This window comes from Arachis ipaensis, chromosome B10 (genome assembly GCF_059453495.1).
Source record: "Arachis ipaensis isolate K30076 ecotype BB chromosome B10, ASM5945349v1, whole genome shotgun sequence".
In the NCBI taxonomy this organism is placed as follows: Eukaryota; Viridiplantae; Streptophyta; class Magnoliopsida; order Fabales; family Fabaceae; genus Arachis; species Arachis ipaensis.
In genome coordinates this window covers 85,302,069-85,315,886 of record NC_142435.1, presented here as the reverse complement: position 1 = coordinate 85,315,886, position 13,818 = coordinate 85,302,069, and the positions used below count along the sequence as shown (strand labels likewise).

The following is a 13,818-nucleotide window of genomic DNA, read 5'->3' as shown; positions in this document are numbered from 1 at the left end:
TGGAATTTTGTACTAGCGTGCCACGCCCAGTCCCTGGCGTGCCACACCCATATGCATGCTTGGACTTCTTCTCTGGACTTTAGTACTGGCGTGCCACGCCTAGCTCCTGGCGTGCCACGCCAGTGCATTTTTGTGGCGTTTGCTCCAAGTGGCATGCCAGTTTCACACGCCCAGCTTCTTGTTTGTCTTCTACCCATTTTTGATGCCTTTCTCACCTGAAATTCAGCACAACTCATCTCAAAGTAGTGTACCATAATATTCATCAAATAATGCATGAATTGTACTGATCAAATGAGATTTATGCTCTTTTATGGTCTTCTTTATGCAAGAAAGAAGGGTAGATGATGCAAGTCATCAGAGCTCAAGAACTTCATAAGATCTTCAAGAGGAAGAACTAGCCACCGTCACTAAGGTGGACCCGTTCTTTAATTTTCTTGTTCTTATTTTTCTATTTTCGTTTCTATGCTTTATATTTTGTCTATGTTTGTGTCTTTATTACATGATCATTAGTGTCTAATATCTATGTCTTAAAGCTATGAATGATTCCATGAATCACTCAACTTTCTTAAATGAAAAATGTATTTTGAAAAAGAAAAAGAAATACATAAATTTCGAATTCTATCTTGAAAATAGTTTAATTATTTTGATGTGGTGGCAATACTTTTTATTTTCTGAATGAATGCTTGAACAGTGCATATTTTTTATAGTGAAGTTTATGAATATTAAAATTGTTGGCTCTTGAATGAATAATGAAAAAAGAGAAATGTTATTGATAATCTAAAAAATCATAAAATTGATTCTTGAAGAAAGAAAAAGCAGTGAGAAACATAAAGCCTGCAAAAAAATGGAAAAAATAAAGAAAAAGAAAAAGCAAGCAGAAAAAGCCAATAGCTCTTTAAACCAAAAGGCAAGAGCAAAAAGCCAATAACCCTTTAAACTAAAAGGCAAGGGTAAAAAGGATCCAAGGCTTTGACCATCAGTGGATAGGAGGGCCCAAAGGAATAAAATCCTGGCCTAAGCGGCTAAATCAAGCTGTCCCTAACCATGTGCTTGTGTCATGAAGGTCCAAGTGAAAAGCTTGGGACTGAGTGGTTAAAGTCGTGATCCAAATCAAAAGAGTGTGCTTAAGAACTCTGGACACCTCTAACTAGGGACTCTAGCAAAGCTGAGTCACAATCTGAAAAGGTTCACCCAGTTATGTGTCCGTGGCATTTATGTATTCGGTGGTAATACTGGAAAACAAAATGCTTAGGGTCACGACCAAGACTCATAAAGTAGCTATGTTCAAGAATGAACATACTAAACTAGGAGAATCAATAACACTATCTGAATTCTGAGTTCCTATGGATGCCAATCATTCTGAACTTCAAAGGATAAAGTGAGATGCCAAAACTATTCAGAAGCAAAAAGCTACTAGTCCCGCTCATCTAATTAGAACTAAGCTTCATTGATATTTTGAAATTTATTGTATTTTCTCTTCTTTTTATCCTATTATGTTTTTAGTTGCTTGGGCTCAAGCAACAATTTAAGCTTGGTGTTGTGATGAGCAAATAATTTATACGCTTTTTAGCAATGTTTTTAGGTAGTTTTTAGCATATTTTAATTACTTTTTATTATATTTTTATTAGTTTTTATGCAAAAATCACATTTCTGGACTTTACTATGAGTTTGTGTGTTTTTCTGTAATTTTAGGTATTTTCTGGCTGAAATTGAGGGACCTGAGCAAAAGTCTGATTTAGAGACTGAGAAAGGACTGCATATGCTGTTGGATTCTCACCCTCCTGCACTCGAAGTAAATTTTCTGGAGCTACATAAACCCAATTGGCGCGCTCTTAATTGCGTTGGAAAGTAGACATCTTGGGCTTTCCAGAAATGTATAATAGTCCATACTTTTCCCGAGATTTGATGGCCCAAACTGGTGTTTAAACGCCAGCCAGAGACCCTTTTCTGGCATAAAACGCCGGAACTGGCACCAGCATTGGAGTTAAACTCCCAAACTGGCATCCAAGCTGGTGTTTAACTCTAGAAAAGGCCTATGCACGTGTAAATCTCAATGCTCAGCCCAAGCACACACCAAGTGGGCCCCGGAAGTGGATTTCTGCACTATCTCACTTAGTTACTTATTTTCTGTAATCCTTAGTAACTAGTTTAGTATAAATAGTACTATTTACTATTGTATTCAAGAGAGCTTATGCCATTTTTCAAATTGGGGAGGCTGGCCATTCGGCCATGCCTAGACCTTTTTCTCTTATGTATTTTCTACGGTGGAGTTTCTACACCTCATAGATTAAGGTGCGGAGCTCTACTGTTCTTCATGAATTAATGCAAGTACTATTGTTTCTCTTTCAATTCACGCTTACTTCTTCTCCAAGATATACTCTTATACTTAATTTAGTTAAGTCAGAATGAAGGGATGACCCATGACAATCACCCACTATCTTCGTTACTCGCTTAGCCAAGATCCGCATGCTTGACAACCACAAGCGGTCTACATAATGTTCAACGTAGTCATTGGACGACAACCGGAGTATAGTCTCTTGGGTCTCTGATCCACGGATTTGACTTGCCTCTCCTGACAATAGAGCATTTGAATCTGTGAGATTAGAACCTTCGTGGTAGAGGCTAAAACCAATTGGCAGCATTCTTGAGATCCGGAAAGTCTAAACCTTGTCTGTGGTATTTCGAGTAGGATCTGGGACGGGATGACTGTGATGAGCTTCAAACTCACGAATGTTGGGTGCAGTGATAGTATGCAAAAGGATATAGATATCCTATTCTGAAACAAGTGAGAACCGACAGATGATTAGCCGTGTGGTAGCTGTGCCTGGTATTTTTCATCCGATACAAGAGACCCGACAGTTGATTAGCCGTACAGAAACTGTACCTAGACCATTTTCACTGAGAGGACGGATGGTAGCCATTGAAAATGGTGATCCACCAACATACAGCTTGCCATAGAAGGGAGCACGCATGATTGGATGAAGACAATAGGAAAGCAGAGGTTCAAAAGCAACAAAGCATCTCCAAACACTTATCTGAAATTCCCACCAATGAATTACATAAGTATCTTTATTTTAATTTACATTTTATTTATCTTTCAATTATCAAAACTCATAACCAATTGAATCCGCCTGACAAAGATTTACAGGATGACCATAGCTTGCTTCAAGCCGGAATTTCCGTGGGATCGACCCTTACTAGCGTAAGGTTTTATTACTTGGACGACCCAGTGCACTTGCTGGTTAGTTGTACCAGAGTTGTGAAAACTGTGATCACAATTCCATGCACCACCACGCCCAGTGTGTGGCGTGCCATGCCCAGCATTCTTCCATGCTCCAGTAGCTGACGTGCCATGCCCAGCATTCAGGTGGCACACCCAGGTGAATAATGAGAGTTGGCGTGCCACGCCTTCGACCTCATGTGGCAAGCCCAGCTTTGCTTGGCCTTTTCTAGTGTTGGCGTGCCACGCCTAGGTCTTCAAGTCGCACGCCCAAGTAGGGATGAGAACTGGCGTGCCACGCCTTCGACACCAAGTGGCACGCCCAGCTTTGCTTTGGCCTTCTCTAGTGTTGGCGTGCCACGCCTAGGTCTTCAAGTGGCATGCCCAAGTGAGGATGAGAGCTGGCGTGCCACGCCTTCGACACCAAGTGGCATGCCTAAGTGCTTGGACCTTCAACCTCTTCTTTGGAAATTTGTACTGGCGTGCCACACCTTGATGCTCAAGTGGCACGCGCACTTTAAGATGGCTCCTTTAAGCTTGGCGTGCCACGCCTGGGTTTTCAAGTAGCACACCCAAGTGATGGTTTGGAACTGGCATGCCACGCCTTCCATACCAAGTGGCACGCCCAAGTGGTTGTCCCCTCAGGATTGATGAACTGGCGTGCCACGCCCAATGGTTTAAGTGGCATGCCCATAGTGTGTGATGGACTTAGCGTGGCATGCCTAGCTTGGCGTGCCACGCCCAGCTTGGCGTGCCATGCCCAGCTTGGCATGCTACGCCCCTTTTATGGCCTTCAGCATTGCTCTCTGGAAAACTATACTGGCGTGCCACGCCCAACTCCTGGCGTGCCACGCCCTTGTAAAAGACTTAATCATGCTTCTCTGGAAATCATTACTGGCGTGCCACGCCCATACAATTTCATGGCGTTTGTTCCAAATGGCAGGCCAGTTTCACACGCCTAGCTTTGTTTTGTTGTTTTCTTTCCTTTTTGTTGCTCTTTTCACCTGAAATTCAACACAAACCCATTTCAAAGCAATGTACTATAATATTCATCAATTAGTTCATGAATTGCAATGATCAAATGAGATTATGCTCTTTTATGGTCCTTTTTAGATAAGAAAAAAGGGTAAATGATGCAAGTCATTAGGCTCTCTCCTCTCTCTAGGTTTTAGGGTTCTTAGTTTTATTCTTTTTTAATTTTTGAATTCTATCTTATTTTAATTTAGTTTCTCTTCTACTTTGAATTCTTCTAGCATTCTGGTTTATTTATTTCCCTTGTTGATTACTTTATGTTGCCATTTGATTTATGAATTCTCATGTTAGATTTGATTTCCCTTTTTAATGCAAATTGAGGTATTTCATATTTATTGCTCCTTTCTTCGTTTGTTATTATTAAATGTTTGCAATTGTTAGTCTTAGGTTTTACTATTCCTTGTTAATTTCCTATGTTTTTATTTTGTGCCCACCAAGTGTTTGATAAAATGCTTGGTTGGATTTTAAATTAGCTTTTTATGTTCTTAGCTTAGATTGAGTAAATTGGAGACTCTTAAATTATCAAAGTCTCTTGTTGCTTGGTGATTGAAACTTGCTAGTTGGCTTGAGCTTCACTAACTCTAGTCTTTGATTAGGACTTGTGAACTCAAGTTGATTTGCTCACTTGACTTACCTTCAATTGTTAGAGGTTAACTAAGTGATAGTAAAAGGCAATTACCATTACAAGTGACTATGATAATGGGGATAGGAATTCCATTATCAATCCTTGCTAAGACTTTCTCAATTGCATTGGAAAGTAAACATCTTGGGCTTTCCGGCAATGTATAATAATCCATACTTTGCCCGAGATTTGATGGCCCAAACTGGCGTTTAAACGTCAGCCAGAGACGCTTTTCTGTCGTAAAACGCCGGGACTGGCACCAGAACTGGAGTTAAACTCCCAAACTGGCATCCAAGCTGGCGTTTAACTCTAGAAAAGGCCTATGCACGTGTAAAGCTCAATGCTCAACCCAAGCACACACCAAGTGGGCCCCGGAAGTAGATTTCTGCACTATCTGCACTTTGTTACTTATTTTCTGTAATCCTTAGTAACTAGTTTAGTATAAATAGCACTTTTTACTATTGTATTCAAGAGAGCTTATGCCATTTTTCACATTTGGGAGGTCCGCCATTCGTCCATGCCTAGACCTTTTTCTCTTATGTATTTTCTACGGTGGAGTTTCTACACCTCATAGATTAAGGTGCGGAGCTCTGCTGTTCTTCATGAATTAATGCAAGTACTATTATTTCTCTTTCAATTCACGCTTACTTCTTCTCCAAGATATACTCCCGTACTTAATTTAGTTAAGTCAGAATGAAGGGGTGACCTGTGACAATCACCCATTATCTTCATTACTCGCTTAGCCAAGATCCGCGTGCTTGACAACCACAAGCGGTCTACATGATGTTCAACGTAGTCATTAGAGGACCGCAAGAGTATAGTCTCTTGGGTCTCTGATCCACAGATTTTACTTGCCTCTCCTGACAACAGAGTATAGTCTCTCTCCGCAAGAATCAATTGGCAGCATTCCTGAGATCCAGAAAGTCTAAACCTTGTCTGTGGTATTTCGACTAGGATCTGGGACGGGATGACTGTGACGAGCTTCAAACTCACGAATGTTGGAAGGATTATAGTCACATATCCATCTACACCCAATTTGGTCCAGCATGAGAAAGCATTTCTAGCATGATCCCTTCATTCCTCTTTCAAGGTTCAGAAGAGATCCAAGTATGAATAGCTTCTTTTCCAAGATAACTACCCAATTGGATGAAGATCGAAAGCTTTCTAGTAAAATCAAGATAAAAGATAGAAGAAGGAGAATGAAAACTAAAATTGATCCATCAAATTACAACAGAGCTCCCTAACCCAATGAAGGGGGTTTAGTTGTTCATAGCTCTGGAAAATGAAAACAAAGATGGAGAATACATGCTGAAAGTAAACTAGAAGAGCAGAGAAAGTAAAATACAGAGCGTAATTCTAGGTCAAAGGCTCCCTAAAGTTTCCAGCCCCCTAAACTAATTTAAAGCTACTCCTATACTACTCTTCTGATCTTCTAGTTGGCTCTTCAAGTCTTGGGTATGGGCCTTTGGATCCTGAGTTTGAAGCAATTATCTTCTTCATTGGGCTTAGCTTTTCTTGCAGAGAGAAAGTGTGAAGTAGGCAGGGACTTTTAGCTCAGGACGTTAGTGATGTTAACGTTAAGTGGAGGTGTGGGTTCGAGAACGTTAGTGACAATCACCTTTTTCACTAACGTTGCTTACCCAAGTATGAGCCACGTTAACCTCAACGTTAGCGGCACAAATGTTGCCACTAACGTTGCCTCTTGGTCCTTCACACACGTTATTGGGACTTACCTTTCCCAATAACGTTGATAAGCCTCCCCCTTCCCTACGTTAGAGTCCATGTTAACTTAGTTAACGTGGCTTTCAACGTAGGCTTGCCAATCCTTCGAGAACGTTAGTGACACTTACCTTTGTCACTAACGTTCTAATATGCCCCTATTTCCCATGTTAGAGTCCACGTTAACTAGGTTAACGTGGCTTCTAACGTAGTAATGCTAGCCATCTCCAACATTAGTGACAAAGGTGAGTGTCACTAACGTTGGCTCATCATTCCCTTATCCACGTTAGCTTCCACGTTAACTAAGTTAACGTGGGAGTTAACGTGGCTCATAGTGGCTTGTGTGGGTTCATTCCAACGTTAGTGACAAAGGTAGGTGTCACTAACGTTGGCGATCACATGCTATCTCCACGTTAGCTTCCACGTTAATTAGGTTAACGTGGCTCATTGACGCTTGGCCAACGTTAGTGACAAAGGTTAGTGTCACTAACGTTGGCTTCTCCTTTGCTTCCCAACGTTAGAGTCCACGTTAACTAAGTTAACGTGGCTCTTAACGTGGCCACTTATGAGCTTGGTCCAACGTTAGTGACAAAGGTAAGTGTCACTAACGTTGGCTCCATTTTCTTTCTTCCACGTTAGAATTCACGTTAACTTGGTTAACGTGACTCTTAACGTGGGCTATGATGGCTTCGAGGGCGTTATTGGCGATTACTTTTCTCAGTAACTTTGCAAGTTAGCTCCTATTCCATGTTAGAGGTCACGTTAGTTAGATTAACGTGGCTGCTAACGTGGTTCTTCTTTGCTTCTTTTGTCCTGAAATCAAGCAATAAAGTGCATCAAAGTTCTAATCCAAGTCATGGGAAATGCAACATCCAATTTGTCATTAAATTCATGCAAAATCCTCATGAAATCATGTAAAGTGCACAATGTATGCTTGAATCAAGATGTAAGTGAATATCTACTCAGACTAGCTTCTTTTCTAAGAAAATGCATGAAACTATCCTAAAAACAGTAAAGAAAAGGTCAGTGAAACTAGCCAAAATGCCCTGACATCACAACACCAAACTTAAAGCTTGCTTGTCCCTAAGCAAGTACTGGAACAAGAGAATGATGAATGGAATGCCAAGAGAAATGAGTCATTCTTGTGGAAGTCATGTTTCTGGTTTATGGTGGTTTCATGCATAGTAACTTAGGTTCATTCCTTCCCTGGCTTTCAGACCTTTATCATGTCATAGAATCCTCACTGTGATTGCATCCCATGAGACTTTTATTCATTGATCCTTTTGTTGTTATTTCAGGGCTTATTTGTGTTCTTAGGCTAAGTGCTCTGTAAGGGGGCAACTCTTTAAAATAAGCTTTCATCCAACACTCCCGAACCAGTTGGTTCAAGGTGCTAGGTGTTGAAGCACCCCTAAGGACTTACTCCCTCAAGTCTCTCCTCCATACATACACACCACAGGCATATGGTTTATTTATTTTCTTTCTTGAGACCTTGGTGTCCAGCACCTCTTTGGGTTACTAAATGCTCTGTAGTGAGGGTTACTCTTGATAGTGGACTTTCAGCTGATAATCCCGAGTTAGTTAACCCAAGTTACCAAGTGATAAGGCACCCCTAAGAGCTTATTCATCCAAGTAAATCCCTCACACAGGAGCACCACAGACATATGCCTCAAGATTAAAACCATTGGTGCCTAGCCTTATTGCTTACTCTTTTTCTTTTATTTTTCAACTTTGATTGTTCTTTCCCTTTTTCTTATTAGGATTTTATTATTTAGCTAGTCTCATGGGTACGTTCAAAGCATAGTATTCATGACAGATAGTTGTCTTCCCACCTTGTGGTTGAACCAACTTAGCTAATTTATGACCACACCACAAACTCAGGAACTTACTCCATAGTATGCACTCTACTCTGGTCTTTTATAAAACACTCATTCTCTTTTCATTTGATCCAAAAGGACAAGCATACAAGTAAGTAAGGAAAGGATGCAGTGACATAAAGACTAGCAAGCATAGACCTATTCAACAAAAAACTTAAAAGACAGAATTTAAAAAGGTTCAAACTAACATGGAAGCATGTTCTATTTCATACAAGATCTTCTTTATTTAAAGCATAGAAAAAGGATGGACCAACGAAGGAACTCCACCACCTTTTACTCATGTGGATGACCATGCGCCCCTCCTTGCTTGTCCTCTTTGTGTCCCTCTTGAGTGTTGGTACTCCCACTCCCTTTGCTCTTTCCAATCAACTTCTTCCAGAAACCACCATCTTCCATCTTCTTCTTTAGTGTTTCCTTCTGCTGTTTCACTTTCCTTTCTTCTTGTTCTACAAAATCTTTTTGAACCTCATCATATGTAGGGATAGCATAGTGTAGATGATGCATATGACTAGACATGTAGTTCAACTTGGCTTGAGTGTTTACGTTGAACTCCTCCCTATGTAGTTGCCGTCCTTCATTAAGTACAGTGAACTCATTGAATGCTTTCATCTGAGCTATTTGCCACTGATTGAGTTCTTGCAAGTGCTTATCTTGACGTTCTTGCCTCTCAGTAACTTGGTGCATGGCTTGAGTGAGCTGGGAGTAGTGTTCCTGTTGCTGCTCCATTTGTTGTTTCTGCCACTCTTCTTGTTGGCTCATCCAGTTGGACTGAAGGTTTAGTATTTGCTCTTGTCCTTTCATATGTCTCATCCCCAAATCTTCAGTGGCTCTTAAAAGGTGATTCATATTCAATTTGGCTGGGTCATGATGTTCTTCTTGATGATATTCTTCCTGAAGAGATTCCTCTTGATGAGCTCCTTCTTTCGCTTTTTGCTTTCCTATTTGGGGTCTTCTTTGTTGTTGGGCGGGAGTAGTATAGATCAGACGCTGGAGTGTAATTAGCCTCCCAGAATTCACCCAGTCTGGATTGCTATCCTCGAAGACTACCTTGGCTCTTGTACACAATCTGAGAATAGTGCTGGGGTACCAAAGCCTTACACCCAGATCAACCTTCTCAGCTGATTCTTGAATCCCCTCAGCTATGAGTTCATGCACATTGATTTCTCCACCCTGTACTAGGCAATATACCATAGTCGCTCGATTGATATTGACCTCTGAATTATTTGCAGCTGGGAGGATAGACCTCCTTACGAGTTCAAACCATCCCTTGGCCCTCCAGGCTAAGGTCTCCCCTCTTGATGAATCTGGGTCTCCCATCTGCATACCTCTCCTAGTCAGCTGCTATAACACAGATATTAGTTACGATTTCTGTGAGCTCATCATTGTTAGGGCTCTTATTTATCCTTGCATGATAACTGAGCTCATCAAAATGTGGTGATTTCAGGTGAAGAGTTCTTGTTATAGCATTTGGGCTGAAGTCCACCTCCTTTCCTCTTACGTAGCTTTTGAAGGTTGGGGCCTTGGTTTTGTCTTCTCTAACCACATTTGCATAGAACTCTTTGACGAGGTTTGCATTGATCTTCCCCTCTGAATTCGTGAGCCTTTGCCACCCTCTTTGTTCAATTTTCTCCCGAATCTGTGGGCACTCGTCTTCATTGATTTGGAAGGTTAACTCGGGCAGTATCTTTTTGAGCTTTATCCGCTCAAATTCTTGTTCATGGAACGCAGTTTTGAATCTCTTCTCATCGAAAGGAATGCTCTCCATTGGTTCCTTTCTCTTTTGCCTCTTGGAGCTTGATGATGCCATGAATTTGAGTTACTGTGTGAGGAGACTAGAAGGTAAGGATAGATGAGGAATTTGGTTGGTTAGGACGAGGTGTAATGAAGGAGTTTTGGATGCCGAAAGTGTGAAGTGTGGAGAGTGGGAAATTGAGTGTGAGGGGTAAGTACCCACTAGGACTCACTTATATAGGGAGATTGTGAGTGAATGTAAGGTGTGGATTGATGGAGTGGTTGCTTGATGGACGGTTAGGGTTGTGCATGGAGAAGGGACAAGGATCATCACTTTATGAGGGCTATTGGTTTGGTCCTCAAGGGTCTCTTTTTTTTTTCAATGTTGCATGGCAACATTTTCCAATGCATCCCCCCTTAGGGCACGTATGTTGTATCCTCCTTTTGTGGTGTCCGAGCCTTCTTCATTTAATTGTCCAATCAATCCCCTTCAATGCTGCTTTTCGTTTTCCCTAAAAAAAATAAAGTAAAAAAAACTAATATCATCAAACAAGTTTAAACTTTGCGGCTAGAATAATAAAAGAAAAGGATTAGATTGTTTATTCATGAACACCAACTAACTAACTAACTGTGTATCCTTATATGCATATTCATGGCACCTTGGGTGACACCAAACTTAGTTTGGAGCACCGTGATAAAAAAGTTGTTGTTCAAAGCTCCAAGACTAGCATGCTTTGAGTTGTATTCATGCTTTCTTGGCAGGCTTTGAACACCAAACTTGTTCTTCACTATATGCTGCATGACAAGGATTTCACCAAGTGTTAGTCAAGTTTGGGTTGGAATTCATAAAAATTGACTTATTAACTATTTTCTAAAAGCATATAAAACATGGGTTGCCTCCCATGAAGCGCTTCTTTAGTGTCACTAGCTTGATGTTTTTTTCTTTTGTCAGGGTGGTTGGTAATGCTTCAAGTCCTCCCCTCTTGCAGTGGACCTATATCCATTGGTTGTATCAATGATCTCTACATGTTCCAAGGAAAGAACTTTGTTGATAATGAAGACCTTAGGTAGCTGACATGGTACAGTGGGGAGATCAGGGGGGATATCTGGGAAGTAAGCTGAGATCACTTTATCCCCTGGAGAGAAGTCCTCTGTAGGGATCTTTTTGTTCCTCCACCTCCTTGGTACCTTCTTCTTTGTTTCTTTTGATGTTGCCTTGCTCTTTGTGGCCTCTTCTTCTAAATGAATTTTGAGGTTGTCTTCACATGCCTCTGGTGGTTTAGGTTCCTCCAGCTTTTCCTTGAGCCGTGACAGCTGTTTGTTTCCTTGTCCATCAACCAAGGGAGTCTCCGGATGAGCTTGTTGTTCTTCAGTTCTTGCCTCTTCCTTCAGTGTCTCACTGTGATCCTTCCTTGGTTCCTTGTTCTCTTGATCTGTTTTCTGTGAGTGTTTAAAAACAGTGAAGGCAAGCTATTTATCATGGATCCTCAAGATTAGCTCCCCTCGCTCCACATCTATGAGTGCTCTGGCTGTAGCTAGGAATGGTCTTCCCAATATGATTGGGTGAGTGTAACTCTCTTCCATGTCCAATATGACAAAGTCTGCTGGGAGGAAGTATTTCCCAACCTTTACCAACACATTTTCCACCACTCCTATTGCTTGTTTTTGAGTTTTGTCAGCCAGCCTGATGACTACATCTGTGGGCATTATCTCATTGATCTGCAGCCTCTTCACAAGGGACAAGGGCATTAAGTTGATGCTTGCTCCCAAATCGCAGAGTGCTCTATCAAACATTGTTTCTCCTATGGCACAGGATATGTGAAAACTCCCTGGGTCCTTTCTTTTTGTAGGCAACTCTGGTTGAATGAGGGCGCTGCACTCCTTGTTCATCACTATAGTTTGGCCTCCCTTGAGTGAGCTTTTCCTGGGAAGCAGTTCCTTCATATACTTGATGAATGCAGGCATTTGTTGGATGGTCTTGATGAATGGTATGTTTACATGCAGAGATCCAAACAAGTCAAGAAATCTTGAGTATATTCTCTTCTCTACAGCACCATTGAGTAGTTGAGGAAAGGGTGCATAGAGTCTCAGCAGCTCCTGTTGTGAGATTTTTAGTTCTTGGTGATCTTTTTCCTTTTCCTCTGCTGAGGTATCTCCAGGTTGTTCTAACGGCTTGTTTGGCTTGTCCTCAGTCTCCTTATCACTTATAATGACCATCTTGCAATCTTCCCATCTTACATTCTTTGTTTCTCCTCTCGGATTTTTCTCTGTGTCACTTGGGAATCCATCTGTAGGTTTGGGAATCTACTCAGAGAGATACCCTACTTAAGATTCCAACCTCTTGATGGTGTCTCCCTGGTTCATAAAATTTGCTCGCACTTCCTCCTTGAACGCCTTGTTGTCTTGAATCTCTTTGCCTATGCCTTCAAGTAGATTCTCAATCCTTGAGAGTCTGTCATCAAATGATGGTGGATTGAGATTAGAGGTGGAAGGATGAGGAGTGTTATTTTGGTTTTGATATGGATGTGGAGAGGTATTGTCATGGTGGTGTTGATATGTTCTCTGTGTGAATTGTTGGTGAGCTGCATTGTTGTGTTGATTCCCCCACCCAAAGTTTGGGTGATTCCTCCAACCACGGTTGTAGGTCTTAGAGTATGGATCATGGTTTTGCCTAGGTGAATTCCCAATGTAGTTGGCTTGCTCCTGACTACCCTCTGCTTCTTCATTCACTCCTTCTTGGGTTGCTGACGAAGTGGTGATTGCTGCTACTTGGTTCCTCTCCATCTTCTTGATGAGGTCAGCCAGCTGCTTGGTAATGAGCTTGTTTTGAGCAAGCAGTGTGTCCACAGTGTTTAGCTCCATTGCTCCTCTAGTGTTGCCTCTTTCAGAAGCATAGAAATAATCATTTTCTGCTACAGTCTCAATGACATCTATGGCCTCTTCAATGGTCTTCTTCTTGTTCAAATATCCTCCAGATGAATGGTCTACTACCTTCTTTGATTCATAAGAAAGGCCTTCATAGAAAATGTGTAGCTGCACCCATTCATTGAACATATCTGGTGGACACCTCCTTGTCAGGTCCTTAAACCTCTCCCATGCTTCATATAGAGTCTCACCATCTTGTTGCCTGAAGGTTTGGACCTCAGCTCTGAGCTTGTTGATTCTTTGGGGAGGATAGAATCTGGCTAAAAATTTGTTCACCATATCTTCCCAAGTTGTCAAACTCTCCTTCGAAAAAGACTCCAGCCACTTGGTTGCCTTATCCTTGAGTGAGAATGGAAATAAGAGCAGTCTATAGGCGTCAGGATGAACACCATTAGACTTCACCGTGTCACATATCCTCAAGAAGGTGGTTAGATATTGATTGGGGTCTTCTTGGACTCCTCCTCCGAACGAACAGTAGTTCTGAACAAGGGTGATGAGCTGTGGTTTTAGTTCAAAATTATTGGCATGGATGGTCGGCTTTTGAATGCTACTTCCACAGTTTCCTGGGTTTGGATTGATGTAAGAGCCTAAAACTCTTCTATCCTCCCCAGCATGATTTGCTCGACCTTCTCTGCCATGATTGTGAGCCTCTTCTTCATGATGGTTTTCCATGTTTTCTTCCATGTTTGGTT

At 41.5% G+C, this 13,818-nt stretch overlaps 1 non-coding gene across 1 annotated transcript; it reads left to right on the top strand.

Moving 5' to 3' along the window:
- Positions 1–13,250: 13,250 nt before the first annotated feature.
- Positions 13,251–13,357, top strand: LOC148580702 (small nucleolar RNA R71). Its single transcript, XR_015896259.1, has one exon. It is a non-coding gene; the product is annotated as a small nucleolar RNA R71 (small nucleolar RNA).
- Positions 13,358–13,818: the final 461 nt, after the last annotated feature.